Below are 23,582 nucleotides of genomic sequence, written 5' to 3' on the forward strand. Positions count from 1 at the left end.
CTAATCCTGTTTCTTTATTATACTAGCCGTAAAGTTTAATTTTTATGATATTAATTTTTCTTATTTTTATAGGGAAAAGGAAAGGAGCATTGAAGGGGATCGATTTGACAATTAGATGAAGAAGGTTCGGACACCACAAAAAGGGGGATTACACACTTGTCTCAAGAAGGAATGCATTGAAAATGTTGCCATGCAATATTGAAAAAGATGAGACCCTTGGAGACCGAACCAACCCTCTTCATAAAGTTTATGATCCGTGTGCTCATTCCATGCACAACCCCAACCGTCCATCAAGTAAACACTCCATCAATCCACACCTTTTATCTACTCACCACTTCTCTATATAAGTGGATCTAGTCCGCACTACTTCCATATTCGAAATTCCTATCCCTTGCACTTCACTTTCCAACAACTAGTTCTCCCAACCTCTCATTCTCTAAATCCTACATTTCTTCCTTTCACTACACCCTTTACACATTAACTTCACTCATGACAGCATCAAGCTCCAAGAGGCAAAAGAGGAAGGAACCAATGGAGAGCATTCCTTTCGATGAAAAGAGATTCAAAACTGCGTTCCATGAACAAGAATTTGAGCGGATAAGGTTCAAAAAGATACTACCCGAGTTAACCTTCCAAATCAATGAAGACGAGTGCCCACAGATTCGGGAGAAAATTGAACAAAGAGGGTAGCAAAGGCTCACGAATCCAGAGAGGAAGATCAATGCAAATCTCATCAAAGAGTTCTATGCAAATGTGGTTAGAGAAGACAAAACCAAGGCCCCAACCTTCAAAAGCTACGTAAGAGGAAAGGAGGTGGACTTCAGCCTAAATGCTATAACAAGAACTCTTCACCTGAAATCACCACATTTTGATGAGCTCAGTTATCATGCAAGGATAAGTAAGAGCCCTGACAATGATGAGCTCACAGAAATCGTGACTGACATATGTGTTATAGCAGCTGACTGGGAAAAGTATGCAGATGGGAGACCCCGGTTCATCAAGAGGGGAGACCTTAGCCCAGAAGCCAAGGGATGGTTTGAACTCGTGAGGAGGTCTATCCTCCCAGCTGCAAATAATTCAGAGGTCAATATTAATCGAGCAACTATGGTACATTGCCTAGTACAAGGAGGAGAAATCAATGTACATGAACTTATAGCTGAAGGAATTCAAGATTCAGCTGAGAAGCTTGAATCGGGTGCCAGGCTTTGGTATCCCAGCACCATTCTCAGATTGTGCACAAAGGCCAAGGTGGTTTTTGAGGATAGCAATCCAGACTGGGTGAACCCTGGGAGGCTAGTTACACTCCAGCGTCTGATCTATACTACTCCCGCCCAACAATAAAGAAGACCCCAAATAGGAAAGCAAAAAGCGAAAGAAGGAGCTCATCAAGAGGAATCTCATCAGGAAGAATATCAACAAGAAGAACATCATGACCCAGCCAACTTGAATATGAATCACCTTCTAAGAGCCACTGAAGATTTAGGGATGAGACACATGGAAGGACAAGAACAAATACTAAACCTTCAGTCCAACTGGATGAGCCAACAAGAAGAGTGGCAGAAACAACAAATGGAGCAGCAACAGGAACACTACTCCCAGCTCACTCAAGCCATCCACCAAGTTACTGAGAGGCAAGAACGTCAAGATAAGCACTTGCAAGAACTCAATCAGCGGCAAATAGCTCAGATGAAAGCATTCAATGAGTTCACTGTACTTAATGAAGGACGGCAACTACATAGGGAGGAGTTCAACGTAAACACTCAAGCCAAGTTGAACTACATGTCTAGTCATATGCATCATCTACACTATGCTATCCCTACATATGATGAGGTCTAAAAAGATTTTGTAGAACAAGAAGAAAGGAAGGTGAAACAGCAGAAGGAAACACTAAAGAAGAAGATGGAAGATGGTGGTTTCTGGAAGAAGTTGATTGGAAAAAGCAAAGGGAGTGGGAGTACGAGCACTCAAGAGGGACACAAAGAAGACAAACAAGGAGGAGAGCATGAGCATCCACATGAGTAAAAGGTGGTGGAGTTCCTTCTTTGGTCCATCTCTTTCTATGTTTTAAATAAGGAAGATCTTGTATGAAATAGAACATGCTTCCATGATAGTTTGAACCCTTTTTCAATTCTGTCTTTTAAATTTTTTGTTGAATAGGTCTATGCTTGCTAGTCTTTATGTCACTGCATCCTTACTTTACTTACTTGTATGGTTGTCCTTTTGAATCAAATGAAAAGAGAATAAGTGTTTTATAAAAGACCAGAGTGGAGTTCATATTATGGAGTAACTTCTTGAGTTTGTGGTGTGGTCATAAGTTAGCTAAGTTGGTTCAACCACAAGATGGGAAGACAACTATCTGTCATGAATCATATGCTTGAGACACACCCCATGAGACTAACTAAATAACAAGATCCTAATAAGAAAAAGGGGAAAAGAAAAATGAAAGTGAAAAAAACAAATAAAAGAAAAAGAGTAATCAATAAGGCTAGGCACCAATGGTTTTAATCTTGAGGCATGTGTCTGTGGTGTTCCTGTGTGAGGGATTTACTAGGATGAATAAGCTCTTAGGGGTGCTTTATCACTTGGTAACTTGGGTTAACTAACTCGGGATTATCAGCTGAAAGTCCACTATCAAGAGTAACCCTCACTATAGAGCATTTAGTAACCCAAAGAGGTGCTGGACACCAAGGTCTCAAGAAAAGAAAATAAATAAACCATATGCCTGTGGTGTGTATGTATGGGGGAAAGAGACTTGAGGGAGTAAGTCCTTAGGGGTGTCTTAACACCTAGCACCTTGAACCAACTGGTTCGGGAGTGTTGACTGAAAGCTTATCTTAAAGAGTCGCCCCCTTACAGAGCACTTAGCCTAAGAACACAAATAAGCTCTAAAATGACAACAAAAGGATCAAAGAATAAAAGTCTCATGGGATGAAATCACAGTGTGTATTCTAGGACATGATAAAGGTCTGAAAGCCAGTAAAGGAATGAATCTAAGTTGCTATGCATGAAACCACCATAAAACCAGGGACATGACTTTCACAAGAATGACTCATTTCTCTTGGCATTCCGTTCATCATTCTCTTGTTCCAGTACTTAGTTAGGGACAAGCAAGCTATAAGTTTGGTGTTGTGATGCTAGGACATTTTGGCCAGTTTCACTGACCTTTTTTTTACTGTTTTGAGGGTAGCTTCATGCATTTTCTTAGAAAATAAGCTAGTTTTGAGTAGATATTCACTTATATCTTGATTCAAGCATACATGTTGCACTTTACATGATTTCAAGAGAATTTTGCATGAATTTAATGACAAATTAGATGTTGCATTTCCCATGACTTGGACTAGAACTTTGATGCACTTTATTGCTTGATTTCAGGACAAAGGAAGCAAGGAAGAACCACGTTAGCAGCCACGTTAATCTAACTAACGTGACTTCTAACGTGGAATGGGAGCTAACTTGCAAAGTTAATGAGAAAAGTAATCACCAATAACGCCCTCGAAGCCATCATAACCCACGTTAAGAGTCACGTTAACTAAGTTAACGTGAACTCTAACGTGGAAGAAAGAAAATGGAGCCAACATTAGTGACACTTACCTTTGTCACTAACGTTGGACCAAGCTCATAAGTGGCCACGTTAAGAGTCACGTTAACTTAGTTAACGTGGACTCTAACATTAAGAAGCAAAAAGAGAAGCCAACGTTAGTGACATTCACCTTTGTCACTAACGTTGGCCAAGCCTCATTAAGCCACATTAACTCCCACGTTAACTTGTTAACGTGGAAGCTAACGTGGAGATAGCATGTGATCGCCAACGTTAGTGACACCTACCTTTGTCACTAACGTTGGAATGAACCCACACAAGCCACTATGAGCCACGTTAACTCCCACGTTAACTTAGTTAACATGGAAGCTAACGTGGATAAGGGAATGATGAGCCAACGTTAGTGACACTCACCTTTGTCACTAACGTTGGAGATGGCTAGCATTGCTACGTTAGAAGCCACGTTAACCTAGTTAACGTGGACTCTAATGTGGGAAATAGGGGCACATTGGAACGTTAGTGACAAAAGTAAGTGTCACTAACATTCTCGAAGGATTGGCAAGCTAACGTTAAGAGCCACGTTAACTAAGTTAACGTGGACTCTAACGTAATAAAGGGGGAGGCTTCTCAACGTTATTGGGAAAGGTAAGTCCCAATAACGTGTGCGAAGGACCAAGAGGCAACGTTAGTGGTAATGTTTGTGCCACTAACGTTGAGGTTAACGTGGCTCATACTTGGGTGAGGAACGTTAGTGAAAAAGGTAATTGTCACTAACGTTCTCGAACCACACTTTCACTTAACGTTAACACCACTAACGTCCTGAGCCAAGGTCTCTGCCCACTTCACATTTTCTCTCTGCAAGTAAAGCTAAGCCAAAGAAGAAGAGAACTACTTCAAACTCAAGATCCAAAGGCCCATACCCAAGACTTGAAGAGCCAACTAGAAGATCAGAAGAGTAGTATATATAGGAGTAGCTTTGATTTAGTTGAGGAGAGCTGGAAACTTTAGGGAGCCTTTGGCATAGAACTACTCTCTGTATTTACTCTACACTTCTAGTTTTTCTTTCATCATGTATTCTCCATCTTTGTTTTTATTTTCCAGAGCTATGAACAACTAAACCCCTTTCATTGGGTTAGGGAGCTCTGTTGTAATTTGATGGATCAATATTAGTTTTCATTCTTCTTCTTCTATCTTTTCTCTTGATTTTACTAGAAAGCTTTCGATCTTCATCCAATTGGGTAGTTATCTTGGAAAAGAAGCTATTCAAACCTGGATCTCTTCTGAACCTTGAAAGAAAAATGAAGAGATCATGCTAGAAATGCTTTCTCATACTGGACCAAATTGGGTTTGGATGGATATGTGACTATAATCCTTCCAACACTTGGTTCGGGAAATGCATGTGGTATAATCAGTGACCATACTTCATCTCTTCTCATGAGCAATTGACCAAGGAATTGGCTATTGATCAAGATTTGAGAGATTGAATTGCAAGGAATTGTAATTCAATCACTTAAGATTACCAAGGAGATCAATGAATGCATTGATTGAGGAAGAGATGAAAATGAACTTGATCCGGAGAATGCAACATCTCCCGAGCCCAATGAACTCCCCATTTCTGATCTTACCCATTCTCTTTAATTTCTGTCATTTACTTTTATGAGCAATTACCCCATTCCCATTTAAGATTCTGCAATTTACTTTCTGCCTTTTACATTCAGCTCTTTATTTCTAGCATTTACTGTTTCTGCTATTTACTTTTCCGTCATTTAATTTTCTGCAATTCTCAACTCAAATTCTGGTTCGCTCAATCAGAATATTCCTCTAATTAAAGTTGCTTGATCAATCAATCTCTGTGGGATTCGACCTCACTCTATTGTGAGTTTTTACTTGACGACGAATTCGGTACACTTGCCGAAGGAAATTTGTTACGAGACAAGTTTTTTGCGCATCAGTGTCTATGCTTTAAAGCAATGAAAATGAATCCATCACCTTTCTTAAATAAAAAATGTTTTTAATTGAAAAAGAAAAAGAAGTGCATGAATTTCGAATTTTAAAACAGTTTAGTTATTTTGATGTGGTGGCAATACTTTAGTCTTTCTGAATGAATGCGTGAACAATGCATATTTTTGAATTTGTTGTTTAAGAATGTTAAAATTGTTGGCTCTTGAAAGAATGATGGAAAAAGGAGAAATGTTATTTGATAATTTGAAGCAAGAAAAAGCAGTGAAAATCTTGCAGAAAAAAAAAGAGAGAGAAAGAAAGAAAAAGAAGAAAAGCAAGCGAAAAAAGCCAGTAACTCTTTAAAACAAAAGGCAAGGGTAAAATAAAAAGTGATCCAAGGCTTTGAGCATCAGTGGATAGGAGGGCCCACAGGAATAAAATCCTTGCCTAAGCGGCTAAACCAAGCTGTCCCTAACCATGTGCTTGTGGCGTGAAGGTGTCAAGTGAAAACTTGAGACTGAGCGGTTAAAGTCGTGGTCCAAAAGCAAAAAGAGTGTGCTTAAAAGCTCTGGACACCTCTAATTAGGGACTCTAGCAAAGCTGAGTCACAATCTGAAAAGGTTCACCAGTTATGTGTCTGTGTCATTTATGTATCCGGTGGTAATACTGGAAAACAAAATGCTTTGGGTCACGGCCAAGACTCATAAAGTAGCTGTGTTCAAGAATCAACATACTTAAATAGGAGAATCAATAACACTATCTGGACTCTGAGTTCCTATAGAAGCCAATCATTCTGAACTTCAAAGGATAAAGTGAGATGCCAAAACTGTTCAGAAGCAAAAAGCTAAAAGCCCCGCTCATCTAATTAATACTGATCTTCATAGATGTTTTTGGAATTCATTGTATATTCTCTTCTTTTTATCCTATTTGATTTTCAGTTGCTTGGGGACAAGCAACAATTTAAGTTTGGTGTTGTAATGAGCGGATAATTTATACGCTTTTTGGCATTGTTTTTAGTATGTTTTTAGTATATTTTAGTTAGTTTTTATTATGTTTTTATTAGTTTTTTAATAAAAATCACATTTCTGGACTTTACTATGAGTTTGTGTGTTTTTCTATGATTTCAAGGATTTTCTGGCTGAAATTGAGGGACCTGAGCAAAAATCTGATTCAGAGGCTAAAAAAGGACTGCAGATGCTGTTGGATTCTGACCTCCCTACACTCGAAGTCGATTTTCTGGAGCGACAAAAGCTCAATTGGCGTGCCCTTAATTGCGTTGGAAAGTAGACATCCTGGGCTTTCCAGCAATATATAATAGTCCATACTTTGCCCAAGATTTGATGGCCCAAATCGACGTTCCAAGTCAGCTTAAGAATTCTAGCGTCAAAACGCCAGAACTGGCACAAAAGCTGGAGTTAAATGCCCAAACTGGCACAAAAGCTGGTGTTTAACTCCAAGAAAAGTCTCTACACATGAAAGCTTCAATGCTCAGCCCAAGCACACACCAAGTGCGTCCGGAAGAAGATTTCTGCATTAATTACCTATTTCTGTAACCCTAGGCTACTAGTTTTCTATAAATAGGACCTTTTGCTATTGTATTTTAAGACTTTGATACACTTGATCAGATTTTGATAGACCTTTTCACGTTTGGGGTCTGGCCTTATGGCCATGCCTAGACCCTTTTGTTCTTATGTATTTTCAACGGTAGAGTTTCTACACACCATAGATTAAGGTGTGGAGCTCTGCTGTTCTTCATGAATTAATGCAAAGTACTATTATTTTTCTATTCAACTCAAGTCTATTTCTTCTCCAAGATATTCATTCGCACCCAAGAATATGATGAATGTGATGATTATGTGATACTCATAACCATTCTTACCTATGAACGCGTGCCTGACAACCACTTCCGTTCTACATGCAAAAAAGCTTGAATGTGTATCTCTTGGGTTTCTAATCTAAGATTAGAACCTTCGTGGTATAGGCTAGAATTATTGGCAGTCATTCCTGATATCCGGAACAACTAAACCTTGTCTGTGGTATTCTGAGTAGGATCCGGGAAGGGATGACTGTGACGAGCTTCAAACTCGCGAGTGTTGGGCGTGTGATAGATGCAAAAGGATCAATGGATCCTATTCCAACATGATCGAGAACCAATAGATGATTAGCGTGCGTAGAACATTTTCATTGAGAGGACGGGAAGTAGCCATTGACAACGGTGATGCCCAACATAAAGCTTGCCATGGAAAGGAGTTTGAATGATTGGAAGAAGGCAATAGGAAAGCAGAGGTTCAGGAAGAACAAAGCATCTTCATACGCTTATCTGAAATTCCTACCAATGAATTACATAAGTATCTCTATCTCTATCTTTATTTTATGTTTTATTTATCTTTAATTATCAATCCTCCATAACCATTTGAATCTGCCTGACTGAGATTTACAAGATGACCATAGCTTGCTTCAAGCCGACAGTCTCCGTGGGATCGACCCTTACTCACGTAAGGTATTACTTGGACGACCCAGTGCACTTGCTGGTTAGTTGTGCAGAATTGTGACAAAGTATGATTCACGTTTGAGAGCTCCAAGTCTTTGGTGCCATTGTTGATGATCACAATTTCGTGCACCAGAATGCAAGGGAGTAGAGCTTAAAGAACCACTGGAAACACCTATCCCAAGGCCATTACCACCTAATACAAGCTTCAAGTAGGTACAATCCTTAACCTTTATCTTTACTTTTCTACTTGAATATGGTTTGCTTGAAACAGATGGCCAGCTTAGAGCTCTCTACGGCTTTAAGAGAAAGAGGGAAATGGCTCGTGCTCAGAGCTGGTGTGCAAGATTCAATAAGGTTCCACGCTTCAATTCGAAGTGCACGGATTGGTACCAAGTTCAATTGAATGGGTTTCGAAAGGCGTTTGGTCATCTTGGTGAGAATACAATTTATAAACCGCCCGGATCGAAGAATATAGATCAAGAGAAAGGCAGATTTAAAAGCAAAGTTTGGGATCCTGGAATCTATTCTGACATTCGTCACCCCGGGAGCCTGAGAACCTGTTTGAAGCTGCTCAACAGCTTTACATGCCTAGTTTGGGACCCTAGAGGCTGTTGGCATTCCAAACATTGGTGGAGATTTCTGGATGAATTTAAGCATAAGCCACAATAACAAGAAGCTCATCCAATGTCCAACTTAAAGACTTTAACTAAAAGTGCTAGGTGGGAGACAACCCACCATGGTATGGTCGTTTCTTTTTCAATTTTATTTCGTGTTATTTGTTTTTATATTATTTTCATTGAACCTGAATATTATTCATAAGCATTGCATACTGCATAATTGCATAAAAAAAATGCGCAACGCGACCGCATTGCTAACGCGTTCGCGTCAGTCGCGAAAAACACCTCCCACGCATCCGCGTCACTCACGCGAACGCGTGATCTGAAAATCGGCGTAAAAATCCAACGCCCAGAAATCTGGGCTGCAATCGTGCGGCTAGTGTGCGTTTAGCACAAAACGGCCCACGCGTTCGCATCCCTGACGCGAACGCGTCACTTGCGAAATACCCATCCCACGCGAAAAGCGTAAACGACGCGTCCGCGTTGCGTGGATAGCATGGAACCCTAAATAGAGACAGAGAGTTGCACTGAAACGACGCTGGAATTATGCGTTTAGCACAATTTTCAGCGACGCAGTCGCGTGCCTCATGCGACCGCGTCATTCATCTTTTACCCATTTCATGCGATCGCGTCAACCACGCGACCGCGTCAACCCTATTTCACCCTGGTCACGCGATCACGTGCTCCACGCGTTCGCGTGGACGCAAATCCACTAACCCCTAGTGATAAACCACTATTTTATGGTTTATATTGTGTTTAATTGTGTGGTTTTATCATGATCTCTACCCACTTATTCATTAAATAAGCATGCATTTATATTTCCTTCCTAAAGATGCTTTATGATTGAAAACTTGCTTCCTAGAGACTTTTAATTATGTATTTTAATTCTCCTTTATTCCATTCGATGCCGTGATCTGTGTGTTAAGTGTTTCAGGCTTTATAGGGCCTGAATGACTTGGAGATTGGAAAGGAAGCTTGCAAAAATGGAAGAAACACAAAAAATTGAGGAGATGACCAGCGAGAAGTGACGCGGCCGCATGGCTCGTGTGACCGCGCGAAAGAGAGGAAATCGCAGTGACGTGGCCGCATGGCTCACGTGACCGCGCGGATTGGAATAGCACAAGTAACGCAGAGGCGTGGACGACGCGCCCGCATTGCAAAGCAAAACACCGAATGACGCAACCGCATGAATAATGTGATCGCGTGACGTGCGCGATCTGCATAATCTGCAGAATTCGCTGGGGGCAATTTTGGGCCCTGTTTTGACCCAGTTTTTGGCCCAGAAAAGCAGACTAGAGCCAGAGAACATGCAGAAATGAAAACAACATTCATTCTACACAGTTTTTAGTTTTAGATCTAGTTTTACTCCTCTTCTAGGTTTTCTCTCTACACATTCATAGTTCTTAGAATTTTATTTCTATTGTGATGCCAGGGCATCTTGGCCAGTTTCACTAACCTTTTCTTTACTGTTTTTAGGATAGTTTCATGCATTCCCTTAGGAAATAAGCTAGTTTTGGGTAGATATTCACTTACACCTTGATTCAAGCATACATTGTGCATTTTACATTATTTCACGAGGATTTTGCATGAGTTTAGTGACAAATTGTATGTTGCATTACCCATGACTTGGACTAGAACTTTGATGCACTCTATTGCTTGATTTCAGGACCAAAGGAAGCAAGGAATGGGAGGTAACTTGCAAAGTTAATGAGAAAAGTGATTGCCAATAACGCTCTCGAAGCCATCATTGACCACGTTAAGAGTCACGTTAACTAAGTTAACGAGAACTCTAACGTGGAGAGGGGAAGTTGAGCCAACGTTAGTGACACTTAACATTGTCACTAACGTTGGAAAATGCTCATAAGTGGCCACGTTAGAGTCCACGTTAACTTAGTTAACGTGGCCTCTAACGTTAGAAGGGGGGAGAAACGCCAACGTTAGTGACATTCAACATTGTCACTAACGTTGGCCTAAGGAGAAATATACCACGTTAACTCCCACGTTAACTTGGTTAACGTGGGAGCTAACGTAAGAAGCAAGAGTGGTCGACAACGTTAGTGACACCCAACATTGTCACTAACGTTGGAAGCAACCACACAACCCCCCAAGGAGCCACGTTAACCTCCACGTTAACTTAGTTAACGTGGAAGCTAACATTGATGAGTAAAAGAATGGCCAACGTTAGTGACACTCAACATTGTCACTAACGTTAGGGATGGCTAAGCATGGCCACGTTAGAAGCCACGTTAACCTAGTTAACGTGGACTCTAACGTGAGACATAAGGGCACCTTGGAACGTTAGTGACAATGTTGAGTGTCACTAACGTTCTCGAAGGATGGCAAGCCCACGTTAAAGAGCCGCGTTAACTAAGTTAACGTGGGCTCTAACTTGGGAACAAAGGGGGCTTTTCAAAGTTATTGGGAATGTTAAGTCTCAATAATGTGTGCGAAGGACTTAGAGGCAACGTTAGTGCCACTAACGTTGAAGTTAACGTGGCTTTTACTTTGGAACGTTAGTGAGAAAGTTGATTGTCACTAACGTTCTCGAACTCATATTTTCACTAAACGTTAACACCCTTAACGTCCTGAGCTAAAGTCTCTGCCCACTTCACATTTTCTCTCTGTAAGTAAAGCCAAGCCCAAATGAAGAAGAGAACTTCTTCAAACTCAAGATCCAAAGGCCCAAGACTTGAAGAGCCAACTAGAAGATGAGAAAAGTAGTATATATAGGAGTAGCTTTGAATTGTTTAGGAGTTCTGGAAGTTGGGGGGAAAAAGAGAACTACTCTCTGTATTTTACCTTCTCTGCATTTTCTAGTTTTATGATGTATTCTCCATCTTTGTTTTCATTTTCTAGAGCTATGAACAACTAAATCCCTTTCATTGGGTTAGGGAGCTCTGTTGTAGTTTGATGGATCAATACTAATTTTCATTATTCTTCTTCTATCTTTTCTCTTGATTTTACTTGAAAGCTTTCGATCTTCATCCAATTGGGTAGTTATCTTGGAATAGAAGCTATTCAAACTTGGATCTCTTCTGAACCTTGAAAGAGGAATGAAGAGATCAAGCTAGAAATGCTTTCTCATGCTGGACCAAATTGGGTTTGGATGGGTATGTGACTATAACCCTCTCAATACTTGATTTGGGAAATGCATGTGGTATAATCAGTGACCATACTTCATCTCTTCTCATGAGCAATTAACCAAGGAATTGGCTATTGATCAAGATTTGAGAGATTGAATTTGTAATTCAATCAATTAAGATTGCCAAGGAGATCAATGAGTGCATTGATTGAGGAAGAGATGAAAATGAACTTGATCCAGGGAATTGCAACATCTCCTAAGCCCAATGAACTCCCTATCTCTGATCTTACCCATTCTCTTTAATTTCTGCCATTTACTTTTATGAGCAAATCCCCCATTCCCATTTACAATTCTGCAATTTACTTTCAGTCATTTACTTCCAGTCCTTTAATTCAAGCATTTACTTTTCTGTTATTTACATTCCCGACATTTTATTTTCTGCAACTCGCAACCCAAATTCTGGATTCGCTCAACTAGAACATTCTTCTAATTAAAGTTGCTTGATCAATCAATCACTGTGGGATTCGACCTCACTCTATTGTGAGTTTTTACTTGACGACAAATTCGGTACACTTGCCGAAGGAAATTTGTTGAGAGACAGTTTCCACCCACATCCTATTGTTCTTTGCATTGGGATATTGAGAAGAGTTATTACCTCATCAAGACTTCGTCATTCTAGTTCGTTTTCTTTACTTGGCTTTACTCTTCCATGTCCTTTAATTTACTCAATTTTACTATTGGATTATTTTAGAACTTATTGATACAAGAGTTACTTTTATTTTTAATTGATTCCTTTGAGTTTTATTTATCATGTCTTTCTTTAATTCTCTTTTCTATGTTATGAATTCCACATTCACAATGAGCGAGTAGTTCCCTAACTTGATGGGGAGTTGATTGAAAGGAACCCTTGAGTTGGAATGCTCAAAGGAGAAATTGTAATTAAGTTTATCGTTGGATTGCTCCCTACTCACTAACGCCAGTCCTTCCAAGTAAGCAGATTGGGACTTGTGAATAGAAACAGCATTCCAACTTGTTTGACTTTTCCTTACCTAGTAAGGGATAACTGAACAGAACAACCTTCAATTATCAATTAATCTTCAGAGTACTGCAATAAGAATAGGGCTTCCAACTAATCTGCTCCCAGTCAAGGCTTTTATTTAAATTACTTAATTTCTCTAAGTTAATATCCTATTTATTCAACTCAAACTCTTTTTGAAAACATCTGATTAATAAAATAGCACACCTTTCTACAACTCGTTGGGAGACGACCTGGGATTCATACTCCCAGTATTTTAATTTTAATTTTTGTGACAACCCTTCTAAATTGATAAGCGGATTTCTGGTTGGTTAAGAACTATACTTGCAACGCATATCTTATAACAATTCTTAACTCACCAATTTCTGCCACGTCAATTTTTGGTGCCGTTGCCGGAGAGTTGCAAAAGAGTGCTAAAGTTATTGATTAGAATTTTATTTATTTGCATTTTATTTTATTTTGCTACTATGAGCTGCTTGTTTCTTTCGCTAGATGACGCGTTCACTTCCTGATCCAAGCTTGCCAGTATTCGATCCTGAGATTGAAAGAACTATTTCACGAATAAGGCAAGCTCGGAGTCTGATGCACATCAAAACTTGTCTCTCAACAAATTATCTTCGGCAAGTGTACCGAATTTGTCGTCAAGTAAAAACTCACAATAGAGTGAGGTCGAATCCCACAGAGATTGATTGATCAAGCAACTTTAATTAGAGAAATGTTCTAGTTGAGCGAACCAGAAATTGATTTGAGATTTGCAGAAAATTAAATGGCGGGAAAGTAAATAGCAGAAAAAGTAAATGCTAGAAATAAAGAGCTGAATGTAAATAGCGGAAAGTAAATTGCAGAATCTTAAATGGGAATGGGGTAATTGCTCATAAAAGTAAATGGCAGAAATTAAAGAGAATGGGTAAGATCAGAAATGGGAGTTCATTGGGCTCAGGAGATGTTTCATTCTCCAGATCAAGTTCATTTTCATCTCTTCCTCAATCAATGCATTCATTGATCTCCTTGGCAATCTTAAGTGATCGAATTCCAATTTCTTGGTAATTCAATCTCTCAAATCTTGATCAATAGCCAATTCCTTGGTCAATTGCTCATGGGAAGAGATGAAGTATGGTCACTGATTATACCACATGCATTTCCCAAATCAGGTGTTGGTGGGATTACAGTCACATATCCATCCACACCCAATTTGGTCCAGCATGAGAAAGCATTCCTAGCATGATCTCTTCATTCCTCTTTCAAGGTTCAGAAGAGATCCAAGTATGAATAGCTTCTTTTCCAAGATAACTACCCAATTGGATGAAGATCAAAAGTTTTCAAGTAAAATCAAGAGAAAAGATAGAAGAAGGAGAATGAAAACTAATATTGATCCATCATATTACAACAGAGCTCCCTAACCCAATGAAAGGGGTTTAGTTGTTCATAGCTCTGGAAAATAAAAACAAAGATGGAGAATACATGATGAAAGTAAAACTAAAAAAAATGCAAAGAGAGTAAATACAGAGAGTAGTTCTATGCCAAAAGCTCCCTATAGTTTCCAACCCCCCTAACTAATTCAAAACTACTCCTATATATACTACTCTTTCGATCTTCTAGTTGGCTCTTCAAGTCTTGGGTATGGGCCTCTAAATCTTGAGTTTGAAGAAGTTATCCTTTTCCTTGGGCTTAGATTTGCTTGCAGAGAGAAAAAGTAAAGTAGGCAGAGACTTTGGCTTAAGACGTTAGTGGTGTCAACGTTAAGTGAAAGTGTGGGTTCGAGAACGTTAGCGACAATCACCTTTTTCACTAACGTTCCTAACCCAAATATGATCACGTTGACTTCAACGTTAGTGGCACTAACGTGACCACTAACTTTGCCTCTTAGTCCTTCGCACACGTTATTGGGACTTACCTATCCCAATAACGTGGAGAGTCCTCCTTTGTCCCTATGTTAGAGTCCACGTTAACTAGGTTAACGTGGCTTCTAACGTAGCAGTGCCAATTCTTCGAGAATGTTAGTGACACTTACCTTTGTCACTAACATTCCAATGTGCCCCTATTTCCCACGTTAGAGTCCACATTAACTAAGTTAACGTGGCTTCTAACGTAGTCATGCTAGCCATCTCCAACGTTAGTGACAAAGGTGAGTGTCACTAACGTTGGCTCATCATTTCTTTATCCACGTTAGCTTCCACGTTAACTAAGTTAACGTGGGAGTTAACGTTGCTCATGGTGGCTCTTGGTGGTTCACCCCAACGTTAGTGACAAAGGTAAGTGTCACTAACGTTGGCTATCAATTGCTCTCTCCACGTTAGCTTCCACGTTAACTAAGTTAACGTGGGAGTTAACGTGGCATATGGAGGCTTGGCCAACGTTAGTGACAAAGGTGAATGTCACTAACTCACTAACGTTGGCTTCTCTTTTGCTTCTTAATGTTAGAGTCCACGTTAACTAAGTTAACGTGGCTCTTAACGTGGCCACTTATGAGCTTGGTCCAACGTTAGTGACAAAGGTAAGTGTCACTAACGTTGGCTCCATTTTCTTTCTTCCACATTAGAGTTCACGTTAACTTAGTTAATGTGACTCTTAACGTGGGTTATGATGGCTTCGAGAGCGTTATTGGCGATTACTTTTCTCATTAACGTTGCAAGCTAGCTCCCATTCCACGTTAGTGGTCACGTTAGTTAGACTAACGTGGCTGCTAACGTGGTTCTTCCTTGCTTCCTTTGTCCTGAAATCAAGCAACAAAGTGCATCAAAGTTCTAGTCCAAGTCATGAGTCATGCATCATCTAATTTGTCATATAATTCATGCAAAATTCTCATGGAATCATGTAAAGTGCACAATGTATGCTTGAATCAAGATGTAAGTGAATATCTACCCAAAACTAGCTTATTTTCTAAGAAAATGCATGAAACTACCTTAAAAACAGTAAAGAAAAGGTCAGTAAAACTAGCCAAAATGCCTTGGCATCACAACACCAAACTTAAAGCTTTCTTGTCCCTAACCAAGTACTGGAACAAGAGAATGATGAATGGAATGCCAAGAGAAAATGAGTCATTCTTGTGGAAGTCATGTCCCTGGTTTTATGGTGGTTTCATGCATAGCAACTTAGGTTCATTCCTTCACTGGCTTTCAGACCTTTATCATGTCCTAGAATACTCACTTTGCTTGCATCCGATGAGACTTTTATTCATTGATCCCTTTTGTTTCTTTTCAATTCAGGGCTTATTTGTGTTCTTAGGCTAAGTGCTCTGTAAGGGGGCAACTCTTTAAAATAAGCATTCAGCCAACACTCCCGAACCAGTTGGTTCAAGGTGCTAGGTGTTGAAACACCCCTAAGGACTTACTTCCTCAAGTCTCTCCCCCATACATACACACCACATACACATGGTTTGTTTATTTTCTTTCCTTGAGGTCTTGGTGTCCAGCACCTCTTTGGGCTACTAAATGTTCTGTAGCAAAGATTGCTCTTGATAGTAGACTTTCAACTGATAATCCCGGGTTAATTAACCCAAGTTACCAGGTGATAAAGCACCCCTGAGAGCTTAGTAATCCATGCAGATCCTTGGTACAAGAACACCACAGACACATCCCTCAAAACTCAAACCCTTGGTGCCCAGCCTCTTTTCTTGCTATTTTTCTTTTATTCTTCACTTTAATTGTTTCTTTCCCTTTTTCTTATTAGGATCTTGTTATTTAGCTAGTCTCATGGGGTGTGTTCAAAGCATATGATTTAGGACAGATAGTTGTCTTCCCACCTTATTGGTGAACCAACTTAGCTAACTTATGACTACACCACAAACTTAGAAACTTACTCCATAGTATGAACTCCACTCTGGTCTTTTATAAAACACTCATTCTCTTTTCATTTGATTCAAAAGGACAAGCATACAAGTAAGTAAGAAAATGATGCAATAATGACATTCAGACTAGCAAACACAGCCCTAATCAACGAAAAGTTTAAAAGACAGAATTGAAAAAGGTTCAAACTAACATGGAAGCATGTTCTATTTCATACAAGATCTTCCTTATTTAAAGCATAGAAAAAAATGGATCAAAGAGGGAACTCCACCACCTTTTACTTATGTGGATGCCCATGCTCCCCTCCTTGTTTGTCTTCTTTGTGTCCTCTTACATTTCCTCGCATCCGTGCCAATCTTGCTTGCTTTCAATCCTCAAGTGCCTTTCTCACTGATTCATGACTCTCTTCCACCTTTTGTCTTTCTTCTCGTGCTAATTCATCCTTCATTTCTTCATACCTTGCGATTCCAGGATGCAATATAGGCAGCTGTCCTACTAAGTATCCGAGCCTGGCTTGAGTGTTTATATGATGCCCAGTCTCGCTCAAACTCCTTCTGCGAATGCCCTTTGCTCGTCCAATAGTTCTTCCTGTTCTATTTGTCTTCGATGCATCTCATGTATATGTGCACCTTGATGTGCTTGGATGTTGATTAGCTTCTGGATGGATTCTTGTTGTTCATTTTTCCATTGTTCTATCCTGTGGAATGTTTCACTCCATTGTTGTCCTTGACTCAGTTGCTGCTCCATCATTTGCTTTTGCCACTCTCCTTATTGAGTCATCCATCTTGAGAGTGATTCCTCTTGCTGCCCCGTCATCTGTAGTTGAAGCTCTTTCTGTGGTCCTTGGCTTTCCAAATATTGTCTAGATAGGCCATCAATGGCTTCCTGTAGTTGGTGCATATCCAAAGTGGCTGGTGTTTGGCCCTCTAAGACTTGTCCTTCTACTACTTGAGGGGCTGGCCTCTTCCTTTGCTTCCGTTGAGGCAGGGGGATGCGGCAGCATGCATCCGTCGAACGGTTATTGGAATGCCCTCTTTTATCCACACGGGGTCCTCATCTTCAAACACCACCCCAGCTTTCTTGCATAGTCGGTAAATAGTGCTGGGGTAACCTAACTTTCCTCTTGAGTCACTTTTCTCTGCCATCTTTCTAATGCCTGTGGCTATGAGTTCATGAACCTTGATCTCTCCTCCTTTGAGTATACAGTGCACCATTGTGGCTCTCTTGAGGTTCACCTCCGAGTTGTTCCCTGCTGGGAGGATGGATCTCCTTACAATTTTGAACCACCCCTTTGCTTCTGGAGTGAGGTCTGCTCTCTTGATGAACCTTGGTTTCCTATCCGCATATCTTTCCCAGTCAGCTCTGGGTACACAAATATCTTGCACAATCTGGTCATAATTGGGGCTGTTGTCCATTCTTGAATGATAACTCTCTTCTTCAAATGGTATGGACCGTAGCTTTAATGCCCTCATGACACTCATGGGATTGAAATCCACAATCTTTCCTCTCACAAAGCTTGTATATGACTCATCTGCCTTATCATATCGGACCACATTTGCATAGAACTCTCTTATAAGATTTGCATTTACCTTAACAACCGGATCAGTGAGGAGCTCCCATCGCCTCTTTTCTACCTTCGTCGTGATTTTCAAGCACTCATTCTTTCTGACTTGAAATCCAAGTTCATAAATTATTTCCTTATCAACCATCCACCCATACTGCAATGCATGGTGCAAGCTTCTAAATTTCTTTTCATCATACGGGTGTTGCTCCATAGGTTCCTTTTCCTTCCTTCTTTTAGAGCTCGAAAATGCCATGAATGGGATTTAATGTGTGAAGGTGGTAAGGGTGTGGAGACTTTTGGTTGTTTGGGAGTGAGTGCAATGAATGGAGTGAGGGGGAATGTTTTTAATGTAGTAAGAATGGTTTGGTTCTGAGAGGGGGATGTTAAGCTGGGCGTTTGGAATGTGAAGGGGGTATGGAGGGAGAGCTACTTATATATGGAAGTGATGGGAAAATGAAGGGTTTGGATAGATGATTTGAGTGTGAGATGGACGGATGGGGTTCAGCATGGAGAAAGGACAAGGATCATCAACTTTATGAAGGGTGTTGTTCGGTCTTCAAGGGTCTCATCCTTTTCAATGTTGCATGGCAACATTTTCCAATGCGTCCCTCCTTGAGGCACGTGTGTAGTACCCTCCTTTTGTGGTGTCCGAACCTTCCTCATTTAATTGTCCAATCAATCCCCTTCAATGCTCCTTTCCCTTTTCCTATAAAAATAAAATAAAAAAAATTAATATCATTGAGGAATGAAACTTTACGGCTAGAATAATAAAGAAAAATAACTAGATTGTTTATTCATGAACACCAACTAACTAACTAACTATGTATCCTTATATACACATTGGTGGCACCTTGGGTGACACCAAACTTAGTTTGTAGCACTGTGTTGAAAAAGTTTTGCTCAAGGCTCCAAGACTAGCATGCTTTGAGTTGTATTCATGCTCTCTTGGCATGCTCTGAACACCAAACTTATTCTTCACTATATACTGCATAATAAGGATTTCACCAAGTGTTTGTCACATTTGGTTTTGAATTCATGAATATTGACTTATTCACTATTTTCTAAAAGCATATAAAACATGGGTTGCCTCCCATGAAGCGCTTCTTTAGCGTCACTAGCTTGACGTTTCTCCTTCATCAGGGAGGTTGATAATGCTTCAAGTCCTCCCCTCTTGCTGTGGACCTATATCCATTGGTTGTGTCAACAATCTCTACATGTTCAAAGGAGAAAACTCTGTTGATAGTGAAGACCTTAGGTAATTGAGATGGTACAGTGGGGAGATCAGGGGGGATATCTAGGAAGTAAGCTGAAATCACTTTATCCCCTGGAGAGAAGTCCTCGGTAGGGATCTTCTTGTTCCTCCACCTCCTTGGTACCTTCTTCTTTGTTCCTTTGTCTGGTGCCTTACTCTTTGTGGCCTCTTCTTCTAAGGAAATTTTGTTGCTGCCCTCATATGCCTCTGGTGGTTTATGTTCCTCCAGTTTTTCCTTGAGCTGTGACAACTGCTTATTTTCTTGTTCATCAACCAAGGGGATCTCTAGATGTGCTTGTTGTCCTTCAGTACTTGTCTCTTCCTTCAGTGTCTCACTGTGATCCTTCCTTGGTTCCTTGTTCTCTTGATCTATTTCTTGTGAGTGTTTGAAAACAGTGAAGGTGAGCTGTTCATCATGGATCCTTAAGATTAGCTCCCCTCGCTCCACATCTATGAGTGCTCTGGCTGTAGCTAGGAATGGTCTTCCCAATATGATTGGGTGAGTGTGACTCTCTTCCATGTCCAATATGACAAAGTCTGTTGGGAGGAAGTATTTCCCAACCTTTATCAATACATTTTCCACCACTCCTATTGCTTGTTTTTGAGTTTTATCAGCTATCCTGATGACTACATCTGTGGGCATTATCTCATTGATCTGCAGCCTCTTCATAAGGGATAAAGGCATTAAGTTGATGCTTGCTCTCAAATCGCAGAGTCCCTTATCAAACATAGATTCTCCGATGGCACAAGGAATGTAGAAACTCCCTGGGTCCTTTCTTTTTGTAGGCAACTCTGGTTGAATGAGGGCGCTGCACTCCTTGTTCATTACTATAGTTTGGCCTCCCTTGAGTGAGCTTTTCCTGGGAAGCAGTTCCTTCATATACTTGATGTATGCAGGCATTTGTTGGATGGTCTTGATGAATGGTATGTTTACATGCAGAGATACAAACAAGTTAAGAAATCTTGAGTATATTCTCTTCTCCACAGCACCATTGAGTAGTTGGGGAAAGGGTGCATAGAGTCTCAACAGCTCCTGTTGTGAGATTTTTGGTTCTTGGTGCTCCTCTTCCTGTTTCTCTGCTGATGTCTCTCCAAGTTGTTCTAATGGCTTGTTTTGCTCTTCCTCAGTCTTCTCATCACTTGTAGTGACCATCTTGCAATCTTCCCATCTTACTTTCTTTGCTTCATCTCTCGGGTTTTTCTCTGTGTCACTTGGGAATCTATCTATAGGTTTGGGAATCTGCTCAGAGAGATATCCCACTTGAGATTCCAACCTCTTGATGGTGTCTCCCTGGTTCTTAAAATTGGCTCTCACTTCCTCCTTGAACACCTTGTTGTCTTGAATCTCTTTGCATATACCTTCAAGTAAGTTCTCAATCCTTGAGAGTCTGTCATCAGGTGATGGTGAGTCGAGATTGGATGGATGAGAAAGGTTAGTTTGGCCTTGGTAGAAGTGTTGAGAGGGGTGGTTAGTTTGGCATGTTGGTGAGCTAAGTTGTTGGGATTTGGACGTCTTTGATCTAGGCCTTGGTCTTATTGATTTCCCCACCCAAAGTTTGGGTGGTTCCTCCATCCAGGGTTGTAGGTTTTGGAGTATGGATCATGGTTTTGCCTAGGTGAATTCCCAATGTAGTTGGCTTGCTCCTAACTACCCTCTACTTCTTCATTCACTTCTTCTTGGGTTATTGATGAGGTGGTGATTGCTGCTACTTGGTTCCTCTCCATCTTCTTGGTGAGGTCAGCCAACTGCTTGGTTATGAGCTTGTTTTGGGCCAGCAGTGCATCCACATTGTTTAGCTCCATCACTCCTCTAGTGTTCCCTCTTTCGGAGGCATAGAAGTAGTCATTCTCTGCTACAGTTTCAATGACATCTATAGCCTCTTCAATGGTCTTCTTTTTGTTCAAAGATCCTCCGGATGAATGGTCTACTACCTTCTTTGATTCATATGACAGACCTTCATAGAAAATGTGTAGCTGCACCCATTCATTGAACATATCTGGTGGACACCTCCTTGTTAGGTCCTTAAACCTCTCCCATGCTTCATATAGAGTCTCACTATCCTGCTGCCTGAATGTTTGCACCTCATCTCTCATCCTGTTAATCCATTGAGGAGGATAGAATCTTGCCAAGAATTTGTTCATCACATCTTCCCAGGTTGCCAAACTCTCCTTTGGGAAGGACTCCAGCCATTTAGATGGCTTGTCCTTGAGTGAAAAAGGGAACAGAAGTAGTCTATAGGTGTCAGGATGAACACCATTAGACTTCACAGTATCACATATCCTCAGAAAGGTGGTTAGATGTTGATTGGGGTCTTCTTGGACACTCCCTCCGAATGAACAGTTGTTCTGAACAAGGGTGATGAGCTGTGGCTTTAGTTCAAAGTTGTTGGCATGCATTGTTGGCCTTTGGATGCTACTTCCACAGTTTCCTGGGTTTGGGTTGATGTAAGAACCCAAAACTCTTCTCTCTTGCCCAGCATGATTTGCTAGATCCTCTCTACCATGGTTGTGAGCCCCTTCTTCATAATGGTTCTCCATATTCTCCTCATTGTTTTGTTCAAAGTACTCTTCCTCTTCCTCAGCACCAACTACTCTCTTTCCTCTTGCTTCCCTCCTTAATCTAAGGAAGGTCCTCTCAGGTTCAGAATCAAAGGAAGTTGAAGCCCCGCTTCTTCTCCCTGTCATACAACCAACAAGGTGCAAGCAAGGAAATAGATCCAGAAACTATTCTAAAAAAAATGCTGTTAGTGTGAGTGATGCAATATATCAAACAGTTAGTGGGTGAGTGAAACAGAGTGTAAACAACTGAAATAAAGGGGTTAAAGGGATGGGAATACAAAACAACTGAAACCGAAAGTAAAGTGCTCAAACAGAAATTTAAATCAACAGAATAACAAATGCTCAATCTAGTGATCCTCCAACTTAATCATTGTTGATACAAAATCAATCCCCGGCAACGGCGCCATAAACTTGATGCACACGAAAACTTACCTCTCAACAAATTTTCTTCAGCAAGTGTACCAAATTTATCGTCAAGTAAAAACTCATAATAGAGTGAGGTCGAATCCCACAGAGATTGATTGATCAAGCAACTTTAATTAGAGGAATGTTCTAGTTGAGCGAACCAGAAATTGATTTGAGATTTACAGAAAATTAAATGGCGGGAAAGTAAATAGCAGAAAAAGTAAATACTAGAAATAAAGAGCTGAATGTAAATAGCAGAAAGTAAATTGTAGAATCTTAAATGGGAATGGGGTAATTGCTCATAATAGTAAATGGCAGAAATTAAAGAGAATGGGTAAGATAAGAAATGGGAGTTCATTGGGCTCAGGAGATGTTGCATTCTCCGGATCAAGTTTATTTTCATCTCTTCCTCAATCAATGCATTCATTGATCTCCTTGGCAATCTTAAGTGATCGAATTCTAATTTCTTGGTAATTCAATCTCTCAAATCTTGATCAATAGCCAATTCCTTGGTCAATTGCTCATGAGAAGAGATGAAGTATGGTCACTGACTATACCACATGCATTTCCCAAATCAGGTGTTGGTGGGATTACAGTCACATATCCATCCACACCCAATTTGGTCCAGCATGAGAAAGCATTCCTAGCATGATCTCTTCATTCCTCTTTCAAGGTTCAGAAGAGATCCAAGTATGAATAGCTTCTTTTCCAAGATAACTACCCAATTGGATAAAGATCGAAAGCTTTCAACTAAAATCAAGAGAAAAGATAGAAGAAGGAGAATGAAAACTAATATTGATCCATCAAATTACAACAGAGCTCCCTAACCCAATGAAAGGGGTTTAGTTGTTCAAAGCTCTGGAAAATGAAAACAAAGATGGAGAATACATGATGAAAGTAAAACTAAAAAAAATGCAGAGAGAGTAAATACAGAGAGTAGTTCTATACCAAGAGCTCCCTATAGTTTCCAACCCCCCAACTAATTCAAAGCTACTCCTATATATACTACTCTTCCGATCTTCTAGTTGGCTCTTCAAGTCTTAGGTATGGGCCTCTGAATCTTGAGTTTAAAGCAGTTATCCTTTTCCTTGGGCTTAGGACGTTAGTGGTGTCAACATTAAGTGAAAGTGTGGGTTCGAGAACGTTAGTGACAATCACCTTTTTCACTAACGTTCCTAACCCAAATATGATCACGTTGACTTCAACGTTAGTGGAACTAACGTGACCAGTAACGTTGCCTCTTAGTCCTTCGCACACGTTATTGGGACTTACCTTTCCCAATAACGTGGAGAGTCCTCCCTTGTCCCTACGT

The 23,582-nt window shown here is 40.3% G+C and overlaps 1 non-coding gene across 1 annotated transcript; it reads left to right on the top strand.

Moving 5' to 3' along the window:
• The first annotated feature begins 21,296 nt into the window (after positions 1-21,296).
• On the top strand, positions 21,297-21,403 carry LOC112787168 (small nucleolar RNA R71). Its single transcript, XR_003194597.1, has one exon. It is a non-coding gene; the product is annotated as a small nucleolar RNA R71 (small nucleolar RNA).
• The last annotated feature ends 2,179 nt before the right edge of the window (positions 21,404-23,582 follow it).

This window comes from Arachis hypogaea, chromosome 20 (assembly GCF_003086295.3).
Source record: "Arachis hypogaea cultivar Tifrunner chromosome 20, arahy.Tifrunner.gnm2.J5K5, whole genome shotgun sequence".
Classification (NCBI taxonomy): Eukaryota; Viridiplantae; Streptophyta; class Magnoliopsida; order Fabales; family Fabaceae; genus Arachis; species Arachis hypogaea.